The sequence below is a fragment of the Aquarana catesbeiana genome, linkage group LG10, assembly GCF_042186555.1.
Source record: "Aquarana catesbeiana isolate 2022-GZ linkage group LG10, ASM4218655v1, whole genome shotgun sequence".
NCBI lineage: Eukaryota > Metazoa > Chordata > Amphibia > Anura > Ranidae > Aquarana > Aquarana catesbeiana.
This window is the reverse complement of record NC_133333.1, coordinates 1,724,364-1,750,611: the sequence shown is the minus strand read 5'-3', so window position 1 is coordinate 1,750,611 and position 26,248 is coordinate 1,724,364. Positions and strand designations below refer to the sequence as shown.

General features: G+C 49.0%; 1 long non-coding RNA gene across 1 annotated transcript in view; it reads right to left on the bottom strand.

The window, feature by feature from the left end:
- Positions 1-25,967, bottom strand: part of LOC141110206 (uncharacterized) — a 193,716-nt gene extending 167,749 nt beyond the window's left edge. The window contains exons 1-2 of the long non-coding RNA XR_012236259.1: positions 25,665-25,967; positions 10,745-10,813 (exon numbers count right to left, since the gene is read on the bottom strand). This is a non-coding gene — a long non-coding RNA (uncharacterized lncRNA). The remainder of the gene's footprint in view (positions 1-10,744; positions 10,814-25,664) is intronic.
- Between the last annotated feature and the right edge of the window lie 281 nt (positions 25,968-26,248).

The following is a 26,248-nucleotide window of genomic DNA, read 5'->3' as shown; positions in this document are numbered from 1 at the left end:
TAACTTCCTAGTTACACACACCCCCGGGATATCATACCCTCCAGAATAGACTCTGCCCCCAACCTTCTCTCTACCTTCCTAATTTCCCCCCGGGATGTCAAACCCTTCAGAAAATACTCTGCTCCCAACCTTGCTTCTACCTTCCCAATTAAACCACCCCTGGGATATCATACCTTCCACAAATGACTCTGCTCCCAACCTTGCCTCTACTCTCTTAATTACACCCACCCCGGGATATCATACCTTCCAGAAAATACTCTGCTCCCAACTCTCCTGCCATCCACCACCAGGATATCATACCCTCCAAAATATATATACCCTGACCCCTGACCTACTCTCTACCTTCCCAATCACACCCACCCCGGGATATCATACCCTCCAAAATATACTCTGCTCAGACCTTCCCTCTACCTTCTTACACCCACCCCCGGGATATCATACCCTCCAAAATATATATACCCTGACCTACTCTCTACCTTCCCAATCACACCCACCCCGGGATATCATACCCTCCAGACAATACTCTGTCCCCCACCTTCCCTATACCTTCCTAATTACACCCACCCCCAAGAAATCATACCCTCCAGAAGATACTCCACTCTCGACCTTCCCTATATATTCTTAATTACACCCAACCCCGGGATATCATACCCTCCAAAAAAATACTCCGCTCATGACCTTCTCTTTACCTTCCTAATTACACTCTTCCTGCCATCCACCACCGGGATATCATACACTCCAGAAAATACTCTGTCCCCCGAATTTCCCTCTACCTTCCTAATTACACCCACCCCCAGGATATCATACCGTCCAGATAATACTCTGCTTCCGATCTTCCCTCTACCTTCCTAATTACACCCTTTACCCTCCAGAAAATAATTTTGTCATGATCAGGCTCTGAGACCAGTAACTATAGCTCTAGAGAGGCTCCCACCAACCAGCTGGGTAAGTAAGCACTGAAGGTCACCCTGGCGGATGATGTGGGCCCATCCAAGGTGCGGGGGTCGGAGTACAGGTTGAGACCTGGGTTCTGACAACTCTGCTCCCGAACTCCTCTCTACCTTCTTGCTTACACCCATCATCAGGAGAAAATACTCTGCTCCTGACCTTCTCTACCTTTCGGATTACACTTAGCACAAGGGTATAACACCTTCCAATATGGCCATCTCTGATAAAATGTAAAAATATACCTTATTAAGAACATATTCTTCAAGTTCTAAATATGCTATTAAAAAAAAAAAAAAGGTGATTACATAATTAAATAAATAATACTTATGTGGAAATAAAACAAGTAAGTCTTGTGCCCTGTACACACAGTTGGACTTTCCGACGGAATATGTGCGATCGGCGCTTGTTGTCGGAAATTCTGACCGTGTGTGTGGGCTCCATCGGGGACTTTTTCCATCGGATTTTTTCCGACACACAAAGATTGAGAGCAGGATATAACATTTTCCGACAACAAAATCAGTTCGCGTAAATTCCGACCGCGTGTGGACAAATCTGACGGACAAAGTGCCACGCATGCTCAGAATAAATAAAGAGATGAAAGCTATTGGCCACTGCCCCGTTTATAGTCCCGACGTACGTGTTTTACATCACCGCGTTCAGAACGATTGGATTTTCCGACAACTGTGCGACCGCATGTATGCAAAACAAGTTTGAGCCAACATCCATCGGAAAAAATCCATGGATTTTGTTGTCGGAATGTCCGATCAATGTCCGACCAATGTCCGATTGTGTGTGCAGGGCATTAGAGTATTGTGAGATGTAAAGATGGACTATAAGGCCTGTGTAAGAGCAGTGTGAACGGCAAGCTTTGACAAAGCACTTGCAGAGCTTATTAGCAGGCTTTGAAAAAGCTTCAAGTAGTATTGAAGCCTGCTAGTAGCTTGCTTAAAGTGGCAATCAGCACTATTATGGATTTGTAATACATCTTTTAGAAACCAGAGCTGAATGGGACTTTAAATGCTTCAACAAAGCCGTTCACACGCCTCTTATACCGGCTGAAGCCCGCGTGATATCAGCCTTAGAAGCTTCGAGACACTCAACAGAACTATTCACCAAGGAGCTCAATGGACCTCAATGGAGACGTGCGTGGATAAGGACGGTGTACAAAGGAGTCCGCTGCCCCAACAAGACTTTGTTGTAATGAAAGAAGCATCATCTTACCCAATACCCCGCAAATACTCCACTGAGGTACAATGTAAGGTCTAATCTTTGTCCATCTACTCTGTAATTCCACTCTTCTTCTCCTCCCACATGTGGAATGCTGGCAGCGCATGAACCGTGTACACAGTAATGAGGTGTCATCCAGTCATGTAATTCTCTCCCTGACCTGGGCTCCACACATCTCCATATACATATCAAGGACTCTACTGCCCTCCAGAGGCTGAGGAGCAGAATAACCTAGAAGGTACAGCAAGCCATACAGTTCATATATAGGAAAGAATGATTGATTTACCAGACATGCAGAATACTCCCCCCCCCCCCAAAGAGTTCAGTCAGAGCAGAGAGATCCTTCTATATACCCCTATAATGTATAGAAGTGATAGTTCAGGAGGGGAGATCCCTGAATCTAAACAATATTACCAAAAGTATTGGTCCCCCCCCCCCCCCCCTTTACACACACATGACCTTTAATGACATCCCAGTCTTAGTCCGGAGGGTTCAATATTGAGTTGGCTCCGCCCTTTACAGCTATAACAGCTTCATCTCTTCTGGGAAGGCCGTCCACAAGGTTTAGGAGGGTGTCTATGGGAATGTTTGACCATTCTTCCAGAAGAGCATTTGTAAGGTCAGGCACTGATGTTGGAGGAGAAGGCCTGGCTCACAGTCTCCGCTCTAATTCATCCCAAAGGTGTTCTATGGGATTGAGGTCAGGACTCTGTGCAGGCCAGTCAAGTTCCTCCACCCCAAACTCTCTCATCCATGTCTTTATGGACCTTGCTTTGGGCACTGGTGGGCAGTCCTGTTGGAACAGGAAGGGGCCGTCCCCAAACTCCTCCCACAAAGTTGGGAGCATGAAATTGTCCAAAATGTCTTGGTATGCTGACGCCTTAAGAGTTCCCTTCACTGGAACAAAGGGGCCAAACCCGACCCCTGAAAAACAACCCCCCACCATAATCCCCCCTCCTCCCACACTATAATCCCCCCTCACCTCCACACCATAATCCCCCTCCCCCCCACACCATAATCCCCCCTCCCCCCACACCATAATCCCCCCTCCACCCCCCACACCATAATCCCCCCTCCACCCCCCACACCATAATCCCCCCTCCACCCCCCACACCATAATCCCCCCTCCACCCCCCACACCATAATCCCCCCTCCCCACACCATAATCCACCCTTCCCCCACACCATAATCCCCCTCCTCCCCACACTATAATCCCCCCTCCCCCCACACCATAATCCCCCCTCCTCCCCACACCATAATCCCCCCTTCCCCCACACCATAATCCCCCCTCCACTAAATTATTTGGACCAGTGCACAAAGCAAGGTCCATAAAGACATGGATGAGCAAGTTTGGGGTGGAGGAACTTGACTGGCCTGCACAGAGTCCTGACCTCTACCCGACAGAACACCTTTGGAATGAATTAGAGCGGAGACTGCGAGCCAGACCTTCTTGTCCAACATCAGTGCCTGACCTCACAAATGCTCTTCTGGAAGAATGGTCAAACCTTCCCATAGACACCCTCCTAAACCTTGTGGACGGCCTTCCCAGAAGAGGTGAAGCTGTTATTGCTGTAAAGGGCGGAGCCAACTCAATATTGAACCCTCCGGACTAAGACTGGGATGTCATTAAAGGTCATGTAAAGGCAGGCGTCCCAATACTTTTGATAATATAGTGTGTGTAATAAATATATATATTATAATAATATAATTCAGGGCGGAGATCAGGAGAGGAGATCCTTGTACTGATCTTTAGGGACCAACTCCAGGTTTGTAGAGCCCCCCTCCCGAGCACAGAGTGATCTGTGTCCTAAACTCCAGGAAACACATTTTACTGGTAAGTTAGAAGTTCACTGATCTCTGGATACGGGGTGATCCTCCACAGCGACCCTCAACGGCCAGGGCCACCACAGGGACCGCCCTTTTCTGTAGGAAAACGGTCCTCTATAGGATATTGCTGAGCACATCATTTTGGAGGAGCGAAGAGCTGACAATGATGAGGGCCATCATTGGACAAGGTGTGGCCCCAGCAGTGGGGGGGACCAGGAAGGTCTCAGCAGATTTGGGAGATTTTAGGGGATCAATACTGGAGACATCATGGTGTGCAGACTCAACAAGCAGAGTATACAGAATCAGTCAGGGGAACCATGGTGTCCTCAGGCTTGGATCTACTCTCCCCTGAAGGTGTTCAACGTTCTTCTGATTCCATAGGAGAAGATGGAGGGATCTCGCCCCGCCCCCGGGCTATATGCCCCCCTACAATCTACTACCTCCTGAAAGATGGAGATCCCGCCCATGAGATCAGACAGAAACCTCCCCTGGATGAAGACTACCACCAATGAAAATTTGCACTGATGTCCTTTTCCAGAGACCAATCACATTCTTTCCTCCATCTTCCCATAATGCAGCAGGAGAGCAGAATCTGATCTGTTTTTCGATTCTGTTGAAGTTTTGCTGCAAATTACAAACAACCATAAAAAATGTATCTTCTCATGTCTCCACCCCTCCCCCTATCACAGCGTCCTTGAGCGGAGGAGATAGCGGAGCGCGGTATGAACAGTCTGTACTATGGACGGGTAGGACTTCTTCCTGGAATAGGTAAGACATGTGACAACTGTCATTCCACAGAAGCCTGTAGTGGGAACTCATATGGGAGAAGAGCCTCAATGACTGGCTGTACCCTCGGTGACACCCCCTATTCTCACACAAACGCTCATTATTATTACATCAGAGGACAGAATACATGAAAAACTAGGACCGATCGTACATCCCCAGAGATACCCCCTACTGGCACTGGGCGGAGCTCACCGCCAGTGACGGCCCCAGAGGAGCCCCGGGTACACTACATGTCTGGGATGGGAAGGGCGGAGTTCACTGCCGGCCCCAGAGGAGCCCCGAGTACACTACATGTCTGGGATGGGAAGGGCAGAGCTCACTGCCAGTGACGGCCCCAGAGGAAAGGAGCCCCGAGTACACTACATGTCTGGGATGGGAAGGGCGGAGCTCACCACCAGTGACAGCCCCAGAGGAGCCCCGAGTGCACTACATGTCTGGGAAGGGAAGGGCAGAGCTCACTGTCGGCCCCAGAGGAGCCCCGAGTACACGACATGTCTGGGAAGGGCGGAGCTCACCGCCAGTGACGGCCCCAGAGGAGCTCCGAGTACACTACATGTCTGGGATTGGAAGGGCGGAGCTCACCGCCAGTGACAGCCCCAGAGGAGCCCCGAGTGCACTACATGTCTGGGAAGGGAAGGGCAGAGCTCACTGTCGGCCCCAGAGGAGCCCCGAGTACACGACATGTCTGGGAAGGGCGGAGCTCACCGCCAGTGACGGCCCCAGAGGAGCTCCGAGTACACTACATGTCTGGGATTGGAAGGGCGGAGCTCACCGCCAGTGACGGTTCCAGAGTAGCCCGAGTACACTACATGTCTGGGAAGGGCGGAGCTCACTGCCAATAATGGCCCCAGAGGAGCACCGAGTACACTACATGTCTGGGATGAGAAGGGCGGAGCTCACCACTAGCGACGGCATCAGAGGAGAGGAGCCCAGAGTACACATGTCTGTAATGGGTAGGGCGGAGTTCACTGCCAGTGACGGCCCCAGAGGACCCCTGAGTACACTACATGCCTGGGATTGGAAGGGCAGAGCTCACTGCCAGTGACAGCCCCAGAGGAGAGGAGACCCGAGTACACTACATGTCTGGGATGAGAAGGGCGGAGCTCACCAACAGCGACGGCATCAGAGGAGAGGAGCCCAGAGTACACATGTCTGGAATGGGAAGGGCGGAGTTCACTGCCAGTGACGGCCCCAGAGGAGCCCCGAGTACACTACGTGTCTGGGATGGGAAGGGCGGAGTTCACTGCCGGCCCCAGAGGAGCCCCGAGTACACTACATGTCTGGGATGGGAAGGGCGGAGTTCACTGCCGGCCCCAGAGGAGACCTGAGTACACTACATGTCTGGGATGGGAAGGGCAGAGCTCACTGCCAGTGACGGCCCCAGAGGAAAGGAGCCCCGAGTACACTACATGTCTGGGTTGGGAAGGTCGGAGTTCACTGCCGGCCCCAGAGGAGCCCCGAGTACACTACATGTCTGGGATGGGAAGGGCGGAGCGCACTGCCAGTGACGGCCCCAGAGGAGAGGATCCCCAAGTACACTACATGTCTGGGATGGGAAGGGCGGAGCTCACTGCTGGCCCCAGAGGAGCACCGAGTACACTACATGTCTGGGAAGGGTGGAGCTCACTGCCAGCGACAGCCCCAGAGGAGAGGAGCCCCGAGTACACTACATGTCTGGGATGGGAAGGGCGGAGCTCACTGCCAGTGACGGCCCCAGAGGACCCCTGAGTACACTACATGCCTGGGATTGGAAGGGCAGAGCTCACTGCCAGTGACGGCCCCAGAGGAGCCCTGAGTACACTACATGTCTGGGATGGGAAGGGCGGAGTGCACTGCCAGTGACGGCCCAAGAGGAGAGGAGCCCCGAGTACACTACATGTCTGGGATGGAAAGGGCGGAGCTCACTGCCAGTGACGGCCCCAGAGGAGAGGAGCCCCGAGTACACTACATGTCTGGGATGGGAAGGGCGGAGTTCACTGCCTCTGACGGCCCCAGAGGAGCCCCGAGTACACTACATGTCTAGGATGGGAAGGGCGGAGCTCACTGCCAGTGATGGCCCCAGAGGAGAGGAGCCCCGAGTGCTGACAGGGAACCCTAGAAGAGGAGACCTACACATATATATCACCTACCTACAAAAAGTTACATAGTAGGTGAGGTTGAAAAAAGACACAAATCCATAAAGTCCAACCTATGTGTGTGATTATGTGTCATATTACATTATATATCTCTGTATGTTGTGTGATTATATGTCATATTACATTATATATCTCTGTATGTTGTGTGATTATATGTCATATTACATTATATATCTCTGTATGTTGTGTGATTATATGTCATATTACATTATATATCTCTGTATGTTGTGTGATTATATGTCATATTACATTATATATCTCTGTATGTTGTGTGATTATATGTCATATTACATTATATATCTCTGTATGTTGTGTGATTATATGTCATATTACATTATATATCTCTGTATGTTGTGTGATTATATGTCATATTACATTATATATCTCTGTATGTTGTGTGATTATATGTCATATTACATTATATATCTCTGTATGTTGTGTGATTATATGTCATATTACATTATATATCCTGTATGTTGTGTGATTATATGTCATATTACATTATATATCCTGTATGTTGTGTGATTATATGTCATATTACATTATATATCTCTGTATGTTGTGTGATTATATGTCATATTATATTATATATCTCTGTATGTTGTGTGATTATATGTCATATTACATTATATATCTCTGTATGTTGTGTGATTATATGTCATATTACATTATATATCTCTGTATGTTGTGTGATTATATGTCATATTACATTATATATCTCTGTATGTTGTGTGATTATATGTCATATTACATTATATATCTCTGTATGTTGTGTGATTATATGTCATATTACATTATATATCTCTGTATGTTGTGTGATTATATGTCATATTACATTATATATCTCTGTATGTTGTGTGATTATATGTCATATTACATTATATATCTCTGTATGTTGTGTGATTATATGTCATATTACATTATATATCTCTGTATGTTGTGTGATTATATGTCATATTACATTATATATCTCTGTATGTTGTGTGATTATATGTCATATTACATTATATATCTCTGTATGTTGTGTGATTATATGTCATATTACATTATATATCCTGTATGTTGTGTGATTATATGTCATATTACATTATATATCCTGTATGTTGTGTGATTATATGTCATATTACATTATATATCTCTGTATGTTGTGTGATTATATGTCATATTACATTATATATCTCTGTATGTTGTGTGATTATATGTCATATTACATTATATATCTCTGTATGTTGTGTGATTATATGTCATATTACATTATATATCTCTGTATGTTGTGTGATTATATGTCATATTACATTATATATCTCTGTATGTTGTGTGATTATATGTCATATTACATTATATATCCTGTATGTTGTGTGATTATATGTCATATTACATTATATATCTCTGTATGTTGTGTGATTATATGTCATATTACATTATATATCTCTGTATGTTGTGTGATTATATGTCATATTACATTATATATCCTGTATGTTGTGTGATTATATGTCATATTACATTATATATCCTGTATGTTGTGTGATTATATGTCATATTACATTATATATCTCTGTATGTTGTGTGATTATATGTCATATTACATTATATATCCTGTATGTTGTGTGATTATATGTCATATTACATTATATATCTCTGTATGTTGTGTGATTATATGTCATATTACATTATATATCCTGTATGTTGTGTGATTATATGTCATATTACATTATATATCTCTGTATGTTGTGTGATTATATGTCATATTACATTATATATCTCTGTATGTTGTGTGATTATATGTCATATTACATTATATATCCTGTATGTTGTGTGATTATATGTCATATTACATTATATATCTCTGTATGTTGTGTGATTATATGTCATATTACATTATATATCTCTGTATGTTGTGTGATTATATGTCATATTACATTATATATCCTGTATGTTGTGTGATTATATGTCATATTACATTATATATCCCTGTATGTTGCGGTCATTCAGGTGATTATCTAATAGTTTCTTGAAGCTATCAATGCTCCCCGCTGAGACCACCGCCTGTGGAAGGGAATTCCACATCCTTGCCGCTCTTACAGTAAAGAACCCTCTACGTAGTTTAAGGTTAAACCTCTTTTCTTCTAATTGTAATGAGTGGCCACGAGTCTTATTAAACTCTCTTCTGCGAAAAAGTTTTCTCCCTATTGTGGGGTCACCAGTCCGGTATTTATATATTGTGGGGTCACCAGTCCGGTATTTGTATATTGTGGGGTCACCAGTCCGGTATTTATATATTGTGGGGTCACCAGTCCGGTATTTGTATATTGTGGGGTCACCAGTCCGGTATTTATATATTGTGGGGTCACCAGTCCGGTATTTGTATATTGTGGGGTCACCAGTACAGTATTTGTATATTGTGGGGTCACCAGTCCGGTATTTGTATATTGTGGGGTCACCAGTCTGGTATTTATATATTGTGGGGTCACCAGTCCGGTATTTGTATATTGTGGGGTCACCAGTCCGGTATTTGTATATTGTGGGGTCACCAGTCCGGTATTTATATATTGTGGGGTCACCAGTCCGGTATTTGTATATTGTGGGGTCACCAGTCCGGTATTTATATATTGTGGGGTCACCAGTCCGGTATTTGTATATTGTGGGGTCACCAGTACAGTATTTGTATATTGTGGGGTCACCAGTCCGGTATTTATATATTGTGGGGTCACCAGTCCGGTATTTATATAATGAAATCATATCCCCTCTCAAGCGTCTCTTCTCCAGAGAGAATAAGTTCAGAGCTCACAACCTTTCCTCATAACTAAGATCCTCCAGACCCTTTATTAGCTTTGTTGCCCTTCTTTGTACTCGCTCCATTTCCAGTACATCCTTCCTGAGGACTGGTGCCCAGAACTGGACAGCATACTCCAGGTGCGGCCGGACCAGAGTCTTGTAGAGCGGGAGAATTATCGTTTTATCTCTGGAGTTGATCCCTTTTTAATGCCAATATTCTGTTTGCTTTGTTAGCAGCAGCTTGGCATTGCATGTCATTGCTGAGCCTATCATCTACTGGGACCCCCAAGTCCTTTTCCATCCTAGATTCCCCCAGAGGTTCTCCCCCCAGTCTATAGATTGCAGTCAGATTTTTACCACCCAAATACATTATTTTACATTTTTCTACATTGAACCTCATTTGCCATGTAGTCGCCCCTCCCCCATTAATTTTGTTCAGATCTTTTTGCAAGATTTCCACATCCTGCAGAGAAGTTATTGCCCTGCTTAGCTTAGTATCGTCTGCAAATACAGAGATTGAACTGTTTATCCCATCCTCCAGATCGTTTATGAACAAATTAAATAGGATTGGTCCCAGCACAGAACCCTGGGGAACCCCACTACCCACCCCTGACCATTCCGAGTACTCCCCATTTATCACCACCCTGTGGAAGATCACAGAGCCGGGAAGTCGGACATGTCTTCCATTCTAAGGGAAACTCCACTTTCACGAGAAAAAGAAATGGCAAATAAATAATCTACAATCGTAACTGAAGGATAATAATAATAAGATGTGAGTGTGTGTCTCCACTACAGACACTGAATAGATCCTCTGCACACCACTACAACCATCCATTCAGTATTTGTCACCCCGCTACTAACTGATAGGGGTGTATATATAAAAATCATGTGACTTGAACACCCCTCACTCCATATAACATGGGGGAGGGGCCTGTGCTGGGAATATATAACATGGGGGAGGGGCCTGTGCTGGGAATATATAACATGGGGGAGGGGTCTGTGCTGAGACCGGGTATATCTCCCCTGACATGACAGGTGGTACTCACTGTGCCAGCATTGGATGGAGGACACTTCCTGTGATGGGGAAAGTGTTCGACGGCCATCTTGGAGGAGTCCTGTAAGTGGAGACAATGAAGATGAGACACGGGGGGGAGGTGACACGTGTGTGTCACATGATCTCAGTGTACTACGATATTTATGGTGGGGGTGGGGTGATCTGTGCAAATAGATCTCTGGTTAGATATTAGGGATAACCTTCCTGCTCACTGATATTATCCCCCCCCCTCCCCCACCATACTGTGCTAACATCCCCATAAACCCCTCCCCCCCAATCATCTATTACACACAAGGGGAGTACCCAAAATGGCGGCTGCCCTGTGGACACCCCCCCAGATTAAATGTCTGTATACACCATATATATTATAATATAAAACAAGAATCCAGAAAATCACATTGTATGATTTTTAAGTAATTAATTAGCATTTTATTCCATGACATAAATATTTGATACATCAGAAAAGCAGAACTTAATATTTGGTACAGAATCCTTTGTTTGCAATTGCAGAGATCAGACGTTTCCTGTAGTTCTTCACCAGGTTTTTTTGCACACACTGCAGCAGGGATTTTGGCCCACTCCTCCATACAGACCTTCTCCAGATCCTTCAGGTTTCTGGGCTGTCACTTGGCAATACGGACATTCAGCTTCCTCCAAAGATTCTCTATTGGGTTCAGGTCTGGAGACTAGGCTAGGCCACTCCAGGACCTTGAGATGCTTCTTACGGAGCCACTCCTTAGTTGCCCTGGCTGTGTGTTTCGGGTCGTTGTCATGCTGGAAAACCCGGCCACGACCCATCTTCAATGCTCCTACTGAGGGAAGGAGGTTGTTGGCCAAGATCTCATGATAGATGGCCCCATCCATCCTCCCCTCAATACGGTTGCAGAAAAGCAGCACCAAAGAATGATGTTTCCACCTTCATGCTTCACGGTTGGGATGGTGTTCTCTGGGTTGTACTCATCCTTCTTCTTCCTCCAAACACGAGAAGTGGAGTTTAGACCAAAAAGCTCATCAGACCACATGACCTTCTCTTATTCCTCTTTTGGATCATCCAGATGGTTATTGGCAAACTTCAGACGGGCCTGGACATGCGCTGGCTTGAGCAGGAGGACCTTGTGTGCTGCAGGATATGAATCCATGACAGCGTAGTGTGTTACTAATGGTTTTCTTTGAGACTGTGGTCCCAGCTCTCTTCAGGTCATTGACCAGGTCCTGCCGTGTAGTTCTGGGCTGATCCCTCACCTTCCTCATGATCATTGATACCCCACGAGGTGAGATCTCGTATGGAGCCCCAGACCGAGGGAGATTGACCGTCATCTTGAACTTCTTCCATCTTCTAATCATTACGCCAACAGTTGTTGCCTTCTCACCAAGCCGCTTGTCTATTGTCCTGTAGTCCATCCCAGCCTTGTGCAGGTCTACAATGTTATCCCCGATGTCCTTACACAGCTCTCTGGTCTCATACAGGTAATGAGTGAAGAACAGGAGGGCTTCATAAAGAAAAGGTAAGTGAGAGGCGGAATTCTTACTGGACGGCAGATAATCAAATATTAATGTCATAGAATGTGATTTTCTGGATCTTTAGATTCCGTCTCTCACAGATGACGAGAACCTATGATAAAAATGACCGACCTCTACATGAAAACCTGCAACATCGTCCGTCTATCAAATCCTTCTTCTCCCCACTATATATACACCTATATACAACCCGCTACCTACCCCCACATCACCCCGGACTCTGAACATCTCATATCCACTGTGGCCCTAAAGAACACAAGATGGCCGCCTCCTGCAAGCAATGGGACCTACAGAAGACGCCCACCATGTGGTCAGGTAAGTATAGAAGATGATTCTGTCAAGTCAGGTAGGTGGATATGGAGAGGAGGTAGGTGGTTTCTCTCAGGTAGGTGGATATGGGGAGGAGGTAGGTGGTTTCTCTCAGGTAGGTGGATATGGGGAGGAGGTAGGTGGTTTCTCTCAGGTAGGTGGATATGGGGAGGAGGTAGGTGGTTTCTCTCAGGTAGGTGGATATGGGGAGGAGGTAGGTGGTTTCTCTCAGGTAGGTGGATATGGGGAGGAGGTAGGTGGTTTCTCTCAGGTAGGTGGATATGGGGAGGAGGTAGGTGGTTTCTCTCAGGTAGGTGGATATGGGGAGGAGGTAGGTGGTTTCTCTCAGGTAGGTGGATATGAGGAGGTAGGTGGTTTCTCTCAGGTAGGTGGATATGGGGAGGAGGTAGGTGGTTTCTCTCAGGTAGGTGGATATGGGGAGGAGGTAGGTGGTTTCTCTCAGGTAGGTGGATATGGGGAGGTAGGTGGTTTCTCTCAGGTAGGTGGATATGGGGAGGAGGTAGGTGGTTTCTCTCAGGTAGGTGGATATGGGGAGGAGGTAGGTGGTTTCTCTCAGGTAGGTGGATATGAGGAGGAGGTAGGTGGTTTCTCTCAGGTAGGTGGATATGGGGAGGTAGGTGGTTTCTCTCAGGTAGGTGGATATGGGGAGGTAGGTGGTTTCTCTCAGGTAGGTGGATATGGGGAGGTAGGTGGTTTCTCTCAGGTAGGTGGATATGGGGAGGTAGGTGGTTTCTCTCAGGTAGGTGGATATGAGGAGGTAGGTGGTTTCTCTCAGGTAGGTGGATATGAGGAGGAGGTAGGTGGTTTCTCTCAGGTAGGTGGATATGAGGAGGAGGTAGGTGGTTTCTCTCAGGTAGGTGGATATGGGGAGGTAGGTGGTTTCTCTCAGGTAGGTGGATATGAGGAGGAGGTAGGTGGTTTCTCTCAGGTAGGTGGATATGAGGAGGTAGGTGGTTTCTCTCCGGTAGGTGGATATGGGGAGGAGGTAGGTGGTTTCTCTCAGGTAGGTGGATATGGGGAGGAGGTAGGTGGTTTCTCTCAGGTAGGTGGATATGGGGAGGTAGGTGGTTTCTCTCAGGTAGGTGGATATGGGGAGGAGGTAGGTGGTTTCTCTCAGGTAGGTGGATATGGGGAGGAGGTAGGTGGTTTCTCTCAGGTAGGTGGATATGGGGAGGAGGTAGGTGGTTTCTCTCAGGTAGGTGGTTTCTCTCAGGTAGGTGGATATGGGGAGGAGGTAGGTGGTTTCTCTCAGGTAGGTGGATATGAGGAGGTAGGTGGTTTCTCTCAGGTAGGTGGATATGAGGAGGTAGGTGGTTTCTCTCAGGTAGGTGGATATGAGGAGGAGGTAGGTGGTTTCTCTCAGGTAGGTGGATATGAGGAGGTAGGTGGTTTCTCTCAGGTAGGTGGATATGAGGAGGTAGGTGGTTTCTCTCAGGTAGGTGGATATGGGGAGGTAGGTGGTTTCTCTCAGGTAGGTGGATATGAGGAGGTAGGTGGTTTCTCTCAGGTAGGTGGATATGGAGAGGAGGTAGGTGGTTTCTCTCAGGTAGGTGGATATGGGGAGGAGGTAGGTGGTTTCTCTCAGGTAGGTGGATATGGGGAGGTAGGTGGTTTCTCTCAGGTAGGTGGATATGAGGAGGTAGGTGGTTTCTCTCAGGTAGGTGGATATGAGGAGGTAGGTGGTTTCTCTCAGGTAGGTGGATATGGGGAGGTAGGTGGTTTCTCTCAGGTAGGTAGATATGGGGAGGTAGGTGGTTTCTCTCAGGTAGGTAGATATGAGGAGGTAGGTGGTTTCTCTCAGGTAGGTGGATATGAGGAGGTAGGTGGTTTCTCTCAGGTAGGTGGATATGGGGAGGTAGGTGGTTTCTCTCAGGTAGGTGGATATGGGGAGGTAGGTGGTTTCTCTCAGGTAGGTGGATATGGGGAGGTAGGTGGTTTCTCTCAGGTAGGTGGATATGGGGAGGTAGGTGGTTTCTCTCAGGTAGGTGGATATGAGGAGGAGGTAGGTGGTTTCTCTCAGGTAGGTGGATATGGGGAGGAGGTAGGTGGTTTCTCTCAGGTAGGTGGATATGGGGAGGTAGGTGGTTTCTCTCAGGTAGGTGGATATGGGGAGGAGGTAGGTGGTTTCTCTCAGGTAGGTGGATATGGGGAGGAGGTAGTTGGTTTCTCTCAGGTAGGTGGATATGAGGAGGTAGGTGGTTTCTCTCAGGTAGGTGGATATGGAGAGGAGGTAGGTGGTTTCTCTCAGGTAGGTGGATATGGAGAGGAGGTAGGTGGTTTCTCTCAGGTAGGTGGATATGAGGAGGTAGGTGGTTTCTCTCAGGTAGGTGGATATGAGGAGGAGGTAGGTGGTTTCTCTCAGGTAGGTGGATATGAGGAGGAGGTAGGTGGTTTCTCTCAGGTAGGTGGATATGAGGAGGTAGGTGGTTTCTCTCAGGTAGGTGGATATGGGGAGGAGGTAGGTGGTTTCTCTCAGGTAGGTGGATATGAGGAGGTAGGTGGTTTCTCTCAGGTAGGTGGATATGAGGAGGAGGTAGGTGGTTTCTCTCAGGTAGGTGGATATGAGGAGGTAGGTGGTTTCTCTCAGGTAGGTGGATATGAGGAGGAGGTAGGTGGTTTCTCTCAGGTAGGTGGATATGAGGAGGTAGGTGGTTTCTCTCAGGTAGGTGGATATGAGGAGGAGGTAGGTGGTTTCTCTCAGGTAGGTGGATATGAGGAGGTAGGTGGTTTCTCTCAGGTAGGTGGATATGAGGAGGAGGTAGGTGGTTTCTCTCAGGTAGGTGGATATGGGGAGGAGGTAGGTGGTTTCTCTCAGGTAGGTGGATATGGGGAGGTAGGTGGTTTCTCTCAGGTAGGTGGATATGGGGAGGTAGGTGGTTTCTCTCAGGTAGGTGGATATGGGGAGGAGGTAGGTGGTTTCTCTCAGGTAGGTGGATATGGGGAGGTAGGTGGTTTCTCTCAGGTAGGTGGATATGAGGAGGAGGTAGGTGGTTTCTCTCAGGTAGGTGGATATGGGGAGGAGGTAGGTGGTTTCTCTCAGGTAGGTGGATATGAGGAGGTAGGTGGTTTCTCCCAGGTAGGTGGATATGAGGAGGAGGTAGGTGGTTTCTCTCAGGTAGGTGGATATGAGGAGGAGGTAGGTGGTTTCTCTCAGGTAGGTGGATATGGGGAGGAGGTAGGTGGTTTCTCTCAGGTAGGTGGTTTCTCTCAGGTAGGTGGATATGGGGAGGAGGTAGGTGGTTTCTCTCAGGTAGGTGGATATGAGGAGGTAGGTGGTTTCTCTCAGGTAGGTGGATATGAGGAGGAGGTAGGTGGTTTCTCTCAGGTAGGTGGATATGAGGAGGTAGGTGGTTTCTCTCAGGTAGGTGGATATGGGGAGGTAGGTGGTTTCTCTCAGGTAGGTGGATATGAGGAGGAGGTAGGTGGTTTCTCTCAGGTAGGTGGATATGAGGAGGTAGGTGGTTTCTCTCCGGTAGGTGGATATGGGGAGGAGGTAGGTGGTTTCTCTCAGGTAGGTGGATATGGGGAGGAGGTAGGTGGTTTCTCTCAGGTAGGTGGATATGGGGAGGTAGGTGGTTTCTCTCAGGTAGGTGGATATGGGGAGGAGGTAGGTGGTTTCTCTCAGGTAGGTGGATATGGGGAGGAGGTAGGTGGTTTCTCTCAGGTAGGTGGATATGGGGAGGAGGTAGGTGGTTTCTCTCAGGTAGGTGGTTTCTCTCAGGTAGGTGGATATGGGGAGGAGGTAGGTGGTTTCTCTCAGGTAGGTGGATATGAGGAGGTAGGTGGTTTCTCTCAGGTAGGTGGATATGAGGAGGTAGGTGGTTTCTCTCAGGTAGGTGGATATGAGGAGGAGGTAGGTGGTTTCTCTCAGGTAGGTGGATATGAGGAGGTAGGTGGTTTCTCTCAGGTAGGTGGATATGAGGAGGTAGGTGGTTTCTCTCAGGTAGGTGGATATGGGGAGGTAGGTGGTTTCTCTCAGGTAGGTGGATATGAGGAGGTAGGTGGTTTCTCTCAGGTAGGTGGATAGGAGGAGGTAGGTGGTTTCTCTCAGGTAGGTGGATATGAGGAGGAGGTAGGTGGTTTCTCTCAGGTAGGTGGATATGAGGAGGTAGGTGGTTTCTCTCAGGTAGGTGGATATGAGGAGGTAGGTGGTTTCTCTCAGGTAGGTGGATATGGGGAGGTAGGTGGTTTCTCTCAGGTAGGTGGATATGGAGAGGAGGTAGGTGGTTTCTCTCAGGTAGGTGGATATGGGGAGGAGGTAGGTGGTTTCTCTCAGGTAGGTGGATATGGGGAGGTAGGTGGTTTCTCTCAGGTAGGTGGATATGAGGAGGTAGGTGGTTTCTCTCAGGTAGGTGGATATGAGGAGGTAGGTGGTTTCTCTCAGGTAGGTGGATATGGGGAGGTAGGTGGTTTCTCTCAGGTAGGTAGATATGGGGAGGTAGGTGGTTTCTCTCAGGTAGGTGGATATGAGGAGGAGGTAGGTGGTTTCTCTCAGGTAGGTGGATATGAGGAGGTAGGTGGTTTCTCTCAGGTAGGTGGATATGAGGAGGTAGGTGGTTTCTCTCAGGTAGGTGGATATGAGGAGGTAGGTGGTTTCTCTCAGGTAGGTGGATATGGGGAGGTAGGTGGTTTCTCTCAGGTAGGTGGATATGGGGAGGTAGGTGGTTTCTCTCAGGTAGGTGGATATGGGGAGGTAGGTGGTTTCTCTCAGGTAGGTGGATATGAGGAGGTAGGTGGTTTCTCTCAGGTAGGTGGATATGGGGAGGTAGGTGGTTTCTCTCAGGTAGGTGGATATGGGGAGGTAGGTGGTTTCTCTCAGGTAGGTGGATATGAGGAGGAGGTAGGTGGTTTCTCTCAGGTAGGTGGATATGGGGAGGAGGTAGGTGGTTTCTCTCAGGTAGGTGGATATGGGGAGGTAGGTGGTTTCTCTCAGGTAGGTGGATATGAGGAGGTAGGTGGTTTCTCTCAGGTAGGTGGATATTAGGAGGTAGGTGGTTTCTCTCAGGTAGGTGGATATGGGGAGGTAGGTGGTTTCTCTCAGGTAGGTGGATATGGGGAGGAGGTAGGTGGTTTCTCTCAGGTAGGTGGATATGGGGAGGAGGTAGTTGGTTTCTCTCAGGTAGGTGGATATGAGGAGGTAGGTGGTTTCTCTCAGGTAGGTGGATATGGAGAGGAGGTAGGTGGTTTCTCTCAGGTAGGTGGATATGGAGAGGAGGTAGGTGGTTTCTCTCAGGTAGGTGGATATGAGGAGGTAGGTGGTTTCTCTCAGGTAGGTGGATATGAGGAGGTAGGTGGTTTCTCTCAGGTAGGTGGATATGAGGAGGTAGGTGGTTTCTCTCAGGTAGGTGGATATGAGGAGGTAGGTGGTTTCTCTCAGGTAGGTGGATATGAGGAGGTAGGTGGTTTCTCTCAGGTAGGTGGATATGAGGAGGTAGGTGGTTTCTCTCAGGTAGGTGGATATGAGGAGGAGGTAGGTGGTTTCTCTCAGGTAGGTGGATATGAGGAGGTAGGTGGTTTCTCTCAGGTAGGTGGATATGGGGAGGTAGGTGGTTTCTCTCAGGTAGGTGGATATGAGGAGGAGGTAGGTGGTTTCTCTCAGGTAGGTGGATATGAGGAGGTAGGTGGTTTCTCTCAGGTAGGTGGATATGAGGAGGAGGTAGGTGGTTTCTCTCAGGTAGGTGGATATGAGGAGGAGGTAGGTGGTTTCTCTCAGGTAGGTGGATATGGGGAGGAGGTAGGTGGTTTCTCTCAGGTAGGTGGATATGAGGAGGAGGTAGGTGGTTTCTCTCAGGTAGGTGGATATGGGGAGGAGGTAGGTGGTTTCTCTCAGGTAGGTGGATATGGGGAGGTAGGTGGTTTCTCTCAGGTAGGTGGATATGGGGAGGTAGGTGGTTTCTCTCAGGTAGGTGGATATGAGGAGGAGGTAGGTGGTTTCTCTCAGGTAGGTGGATATGAGGAGGTAGGTGGTTTCTCTCAGGTAGGTGGATATGGGGAGGAGGTAGGTGGTTTCTCTCAGGTAGGTGGATATGAGGAGGTAGGTGGTTTCTCTCAGGTAGGTGGATATGAGGAGGAGGTAGGTGGTTTCTCTCAGGTAGGTGGATATGGGGAGGAGGTAGGTGGTTTCTCTCAGGTAGGTGGATATGAGGAGGTAGGTGGTTTCTCTCAGGTAGGTGGATATGAGGAGGAGGTAGGTGGTTTCTCTCAGGTAGGTGGATATGGGGAGGTAGGTGGTTTCTCTCAGGTAGGTGGATATGGGGAGGAGGTAGGTGGTTTCTCTCAGGTAGGTGGATATGAGGAGGTAGGTGGTTTCTCTCAGGTAGGTGGATATGAGGAGGTAGGTGGTTTCTCTCAGGTAGGTGGATATGGGGAGGTAGGTGGTTTCTCTCAGGTAGGTGGATATGGGGAGGTAGGTGGTTTCTCTCAGGTAGGTGGATATGAGGAGGAGGTAGGTGGTTTCTCTCAGGTAGGTGGATATGAGGAGGAGGTAGGTGGTTTCTCTCAGGTAGGTGGATATTGGGAGGAGGTAGGTGGTTTCTCTCAGGTAGGTGGATATGAGGAGGAGGTAGGTGGTTTCTCTCAGGTAGGTGGATATGAGGAGGTAGGTGGTTTCTCTCAGGTAGGTGGATATGAGGAGGTAGGTGGTTTCTCTCAGGTAGGTGGATATGAGGAGGTAGGTGGTTTCTCTCAGGTAGGTGGATATGAGGAGGTAGGTGGTTTCTCTCAGGTAGGTGGATATGGGGAGGAGGTAGGTGGTTTCTCTCAGGTAGGTGGATATGGGGAGGTAGGTGGTTTCTCTCAGGTAGGTGGATATGAGGAGGTAGGTGGTTTCTCTCAGGTAGGTGGATATGGGGAGGAGGTAGGTGGTTTCTCTCAGGTAGGTGGATATGGAGAGGAGGTAGGTGGTTTCTCTCAGGTAGGTGGATATGGGGAGGTAGGTGGTTTCTCTCAGGTAGGTGGATATGGGGAGGTAGGTGGTTTCTCTCAGGTAGGTGGATATGAGGAGGAGGTAGGTGGTTTCTCTCAGGTAGGTGGATATGGGGAGGAGGTAGGTGGTTTCTCTCAGGTAGGTGGATAGGAGGAGGTAGGTGGTTTCTCTCAGGTAGGTGGATATGAGGAGGAGGTAGGTGGTTTCTCTCAGGTAGGTGGATATGGGGAGGTAGGTGGTTTCTCTCAGGTAGGTGGATATGAGGAGGAGGTAGGTGGTTTCTCTCAGGTAGGTGGATATGAGGAGGTAGGTGGTTTCTCTCAGGTAGGTGGATATGGGGAGGTAGGTGGTTTCTCTCAGGTAGGTGGATATGAGGAGGAGGTAGGTGGTTTCTCTCAGGTAGGTGGATATGGGGAGGTAGGTGGTTTCTCTCAGGTAGGTGGATATGAGGAGGAGGTAGGTGGTTTCTCTCAGGTAGGTGGATATGGGGAGGTAGGTGGTTTCTCTCAGGTAGGTAGATATGAGGAGGTAGGTGGTTTCTCTCAGGTAGGTGGATATGAGGAGGTAGGTGGTTTCTCTCAGGTAGGTGGATATGGGGAGGTAGGTGGTTTCTCTCAGGTAGGTGGATATGGGGAGGTAGGTGGTTTCTCTCAGGTAGGTGGATATGAGGAGGAGGTAGGTGGTTTCTCTCAGGTAGGTGGATATGAGGAGGTAGGTGGTTTCTCTCAGGTAGGTGGATATGAGGAGGTAGGTGGTTTCTCTCAGGTAGGTGGATATGGGGAGGTAGGTGGTTTCTCTCAGGTAGGTGGATATGAGGAGGAGGTAGGTGGTTTCTCTCAGGTAGGTGGATATGAGGAGGTAGGTGGTTTCTCTCAGGTAGGTGGATATGAGGAGGTAGGTGGTTTCTCTCAGGTAGGTGGATATGGGGAGGTAGGTGGTTTCTCTCAGGTAGGTGGATATGGGGAGGTAGGTGGTTTCTCTCAGGTAGGTGGATATGAGGAGGTAGGTGGTTTCTCTCAGGTAGGTGGATATGGGGAGGTAGGTGGTTTCTCTCAGGTAGGTGGATATGAGGAGGAGGTAGGTGGTTTCTCTCAGGTAGGTGGATATGAGGAGGTAGGTGGTTTCTCTCAGGTAGGTGGATATGAGGAGGAGGTAGGTGGTTTCTCTCAGGTAGGTGGATATGAGGAGGTAGGTGGTTTCTCTCAGGTAGGTGGATATGAGGAGGTAGGTGGTTTCTCTCAGGTAGGTGGATATGGGGAGGTAGGTGGTTTCTCTCAGGTAGGTGGATATGAGGAGGAGGTAGGTGGTTTCTCTCAGGTAGGTGGATATGAGGAGGTAGGTGGTTTCTCTCAGGTAGGTGGATATGAGGAGGTAGGTGGTTTCTCTCAGGTAGGTGGATATGGGGAGGAGGTAGGTGGTTTCTCTCAGGTAGGTGGATATGAGGAGGTAGGTGGTTTCTCTCAGGTAGGTGGATATGAGGAGGTAGGTGGTTTCTCTCAGGTAGGTGGATATGGGGAGGAGGTAGGTGGTTTCTCTCAGGTAGGTGGATATGGGGAGGAGGTAGGTGGTTTCTCTCAGGTAGGTGGATATGAGGAGGAGGTAGGTGGTTTCTCTCAGGTAGGTGGATATGAGGAGGTAGGTGGTTTCTCTCAGGTAGGTGGATATGGGGAGGTAGGTGGTTTCTCTCAGGTAGGTGGATATGAGGAGGTAGGTGGTTTCTCTCAGGTAGGTGGATATGGAGAGGAGGTAGGTGGTTTCTCTCAGGTAGGTGGATATGGGGAGGAGGTAGGTGGTTTCTCTCAGGTAGGTGGATATGAGGAGGTAGGTGGTTTCTCTCAGGTAGGTGGATATGAGGAGGTAGGTGGTTTCTCTCAGGTAGGTGGATATGGGGAGGTAGGTGGTTTCTCTCAGGTAGGTGGATATGAGGAGGTAGGTGGTTTCTCTCAGGTAGGTGGATATGGGGAGGTAGGTGGTTTCTCTCAGGTAGGTGGATATGAGGAGGTAGGTGGTTTCTCTCAGGTAGGTGGATATGGGGAGGTAGGTGGTTTCTCTCAGGTAGGTGGATATGAGGAGGTAGGTGGTTTCTCTCAGGTAGGTGGATATGGGGAGGAGGTAGGTGGTTTCTCTCAGGTAGGTGGATATGAGGAGGTAGGTGGTTTCTCTCAGGTAGGTGGATATGGGGAGGTAGGTGGTTTCTCTCAGGTAGGTGGATATGAGGAGGTAGGTGGTTTCTCTCAGGTAGGTGGATATGAGGAGGTAGGTGGTTTCTCTCAGGTAGGTGGATATGGGGAGGAGGTAGGTGGTTTCTCTCAGGTAGGTGGATATGGGGAGGAGGTAGGTGGTTTCTCTCAGGTAGGTGGATATGGGGAGGTAGGTGGTTTCTCTCAGGTAGGTGGATATGGGGAGGAGGTAGGTGGTTTCTCTCAGGTAGGTGGATATGAGGAGGAGGTAGGTGGTTTCTCTCAGGTAGGTGGATATGAGGAGGAGGTAGGTGGTTTCTCTCAGGTAGGTGGATATGGGGAGGAGGTAGGTGGTTTCTCTCAGGTAGGTGGATATGAGGAGGTAGGTGGTTTCTCTCAGGTAGGTGGATATGGAGAGGAGGTAGGTGGTTTCTCTCAGGTAGGTGGATATGAGGAGGAGGTAGGTGGTTTCTCTCAGGTAGGTGGATATGAGGAGGTAGGTGGTTTCTCTCAGGTAGGTGGATATGAGGAGGTAGGTGGTTTCTCTCAGGTAGGTGGATATGAGGAGGAGGTAGGTGGTTTCTCTCAGGTAGGTGGATATGAGGAGGTAGGTGGTTTCTCTCAGGTAGGTGGATATGGAGAGGAGGTAGGTGGTTTCTCTCAGGTAGGTGGATATGAGGAGGAGGTAGGTGGTTTCTCTCAGGTAGGTGGATATGAGGAGGTAGGTGGTTTCTCTCAGGTAGGTGGATATGAGGAGGTAGGTGGTTTCTCTCAGGTAGGTGGATATGAGGAGGTAGGTGGTTTCTCTCAGGTAGGTGGATATGGGGAGGAGGTAGGTGGTTTCTCTCAGGTAGGTGGATATGGGGAGGTAGGTGGTTTCTCTCAGGTAGGTGGATATGAGGAGGAGGTAGGTGGTTTCTCTCAGGTAGGTGGATATGAGGAGGTAGGTGGTTTCTCTCAGGTAGGTGGATATGAGGAGGTAGGTGGTTTCTCTCAGGTAGGTGGATATGAGGAGGTAGGTGGTTTCTCTCAGGTAGGTGGATATGAGGAGGAGGTAGGTGGTTTCTCTCAGGTAGGTGGATATGGGGAGGTAGGTGGTTTCTCTCAGGTAGGTGGATATGAGGAGGAGGTAGGTGGTTTCTCTCAGGTAGGTGGATATGGGGAGGTAGGTGGTTTCTCTCAGGTAGGTGGATATGAGGAGGTAGGTGGTTTCTCTCAGGTAGGTGGATATGAGGAGGTAGGTGGTTTCTCTCAGGTAGGTGGATATGGGGAGGTAGGTGGTTTCTCTCAGGTTGGTGGATATGAGGAGGAGGTAGGTGGTTTCTCTCAGGTAGGTGGATATGGGGAGGTAGGTGGTTTCTCTCAGGTAGGTGGATATGAGGAGGAGGTAGGTGGTTTCTCTCAGGTAGGTGGATATGGGGAGGTAGGTGGTTTCTCTCAGGTAGGTGGATATGGGGAGGTAGGTGGTTTCTCTCAGGTAGGTGGATATGAGGAGGTAGGTGGTTTCTCTCAGGTAGGTGGATATGAGGAGGTAGGTGGTTTCTCTCAGGTAGGTGGATATGGGGAGGTAGGTGGTTTCTCTCAGGTAGGTGGATATGGGGAGGAGGTAGGTGGTTTCTCTCAGGTAGGTGGATATGAGGAGGTAGGTGGTTTCTCTCATGTAGGTGGATATGAGGAGGTAGGTGGTTTCTCTCAGGTAGGTGGATATGGGGAGGTAGGTGGTTTCTCTCAGGTAGGTGGATATGGGGAGGTAGGTGGTTTCTCTCAGGTAGGTGGATATGAGGAGGAGGTAGGTGGTTTCTCTCAGGTAGGTGGATATGAGGAGGTAGGTGGTTTCTCTCAGGTAGGTGGATATGAGGAGGTAGGTGGTTTCTCTCAGGTAGGTGGATATGAGGAGGTAGGTGGTTTCTCTCAGGTAGGTGGATATGAGGAGGTAGGTGGTTTCTCTCAGGTAGGTGGATATGAGGAGGTAGGTGGTTTCTCTCAGGTAGGTGGATATGAGGAGGTAGGTGGTTTCTCTCAGGTAGGTGGATATGGAGAGGAGGTAGGTGGTTTCTCTCAGGTAGGTGGATATGGGGAGGAGGTAGGTGGTTTCTCTCAGGTAGGTGGATATGAGGAGGTAGGTGGTTTCTCTCAGGTAGGTGGATATGAGGAGGAGGTAGGTGGTTTCTCTCAGGTAGGTGGATATGAGGAGGTAGGTGGTTTCTCTCAGGTAGGTGGATATGGAGAGGAGGTAGGTGGTTTCTCTCAGGTAGGTGGATATGGGGAGGAGGTAGGTGGTTTCTCTCAGGTAGGTGGATATGAGGAGGTAGGTGGTTTCTCTCAGGTAGGTGGATATGGGGAGGTAGGTGGTTTCTCTCAGGTAGGTGGATATGAGGAGGAGGTAGGTGGTTTCTCTCAGGTAGGTGGATATGAGGAGGTAGGTGGTTTCTCTCAGGTAGGTGGATATGGGGAGGTAGGTGGTTTCTCTCAGGTAGGTGGATATGGGGAGGAGGTAGGTGGTTTCTCTCAGGTAGGTGGATATGAGGAGGTAGGTGGTTTCTCTCAGGTAGGTGGATATGAGGAGGTAGGTGGTTTCTCTCAGGTAGGTGGATATGGGGAGGTAGGTGGTTTCTCTCAGGTAGGTGGATATGAGGAGGTAGGTGGTTTCTCTCAGGTAGGTGGATATGAGGAGGTAGGTGGTTTCTCTCAGGTAGGTGGATATGAGGAGGTAGGTGGTTTCTCTCAGGTAGGTGGATATGAGGAGGTAGGTGGTTTCTCTCAGGTAGGTGGATATGAGGAGGTAGGTGGTTTCTCTCAGGTAGGTGGATATGAGGAGGTAGGTGGTTTCTCTCAGGTAGGTGGATATGAGGAGGTAGGTGGTTTCTCTCAGGTAGGTGGATATGAGGAGGTAGGTGGTTTCTCTCATGTAGGTGGATATGGGGAGGTAGGTGGTTTCTCTCAGGTAGGTGGATATGAGGAGGAGGTAGGTGGTTTCTCTCAGGTAGGTGGATATGAGGAGGTAGGTGGTTTCTCTCATGTAGGTGGATATGGGGAGGTAGGTGGTTTCTCTCAGGTAGGTGGATATGAGGAGGTAGGTGGTTTCTCTCAGGTAGGTGGATATGAGGAGGTAGGTGGTTTCTCTCAGGTAGGTGGATATGAGGAGGTAGGTGGTTTCTCTCATGTAGGTGGATATGGGGAGGTAGGTGGTTTCTCTCAGGTAGGTGGATATGAGGAGGAGGTAGGTGGTTTCTCTCAGGTAGGTGGATATGAGGAGGTAGGTGGTTTCTCTCATGTAGGTGGATATGGGGAGGTAGGTGGTTTCTCTCAGGTAGGTGGATATGAGGAGGTAGGTGGTTTCTCTCAGGTAGGTGGATATGAGGAGGTAGGTGGTTTCTCTCAGGTAGGTGGATATGAGGAGGTAGGTGGTTTCTCTCAGGTAGGTGGATATGGAGAGGAGGTAGGTGGTTTCTCTCAGGTAGGTGGATATGGGGAGGAGGTAGGTGGTTTCTCTCAGGTAGGTGGATATGAGGAGGTAGGTGGTTTCTCTCAGGTAGGTGGATATGAGGAGGAGGTAGGTGGTTTCTCTCAGGTAGGTGGATATGAGGAGGTAGGTGGTTTCTCTCAGGTAGGTGGATATGGAGAGGAGGTAGGTGGTTTCTCTCAGGTAGGTGGATATGGGGAGGAGGTAGGTGGTTTCTCTCAGGTAGGTGGATATGAGGAGGTAGGTGGTTTCTCTCAGGTAGGTGGATATGGGGAGGTAGGTGGTTTCTCTCAGGTAGGTGGATATGAGGAGGTAGGTGGTTTCTCTCAGGTAGGTGGATATGAGGAGGTAGGTGGTTTCTCTCAGGTAGGTGGATATGAGGAGGTAGGTGGTTTCTCTCAGGTAGGTGGATATGAGGAGGTAGGTGGTTTCTCTCAGGTAGGTGGATATGAGGAGGTAGGTGGTTTCTCTCACACAGACAAGATGGCGGCATTACCTCATTCCTGCCTCTTCGCTCCTCCCGCCAATTCCTCCTCCTGCTATTGGCTCCGGAAGTCACGTGTCCGGCCGCTGTAGCCCTGCAGAGAGAGGGCAGACTCTATACTGACTGCCGCATCCAATCAGCGCCGGTAGATCGGAGACCCCGCCCCCTCACATCCGAATCCCTCCCCGCCGCCTCAGTGACCTCTGAACGCGGGAAGGATTGTGATTGGACGGAGTGCTGAGTGACGCCTCCCCCAGGAGAGGTAAGTGAAGGAGGAGATCATTATATTATATATAGAATGAGACTCCGCCCCCCAGGAGAGACACACCCCTATCCCTCCCCCAGGAAAGAGACACTCCCCGACCCCGCCCCCCAGGAAAGAGACACTCCTGACCCCTCCCCCAGGAAAGAGACACTCCCCAACCCCGCCCCCCAGGAAAGAGACACTCCCCAACCCCGCCCCCCAGGAAAGAGACACTCCTGACCCCTCCCCCAGGAAAGAGACACTCCTGACCCCTCCCCCAGGAAAGAGACACTCCCCAACCCCGCCCCCCAGGAAAGAGACACTCCTGACCCCTCCCCCAGGAAAGAGACAC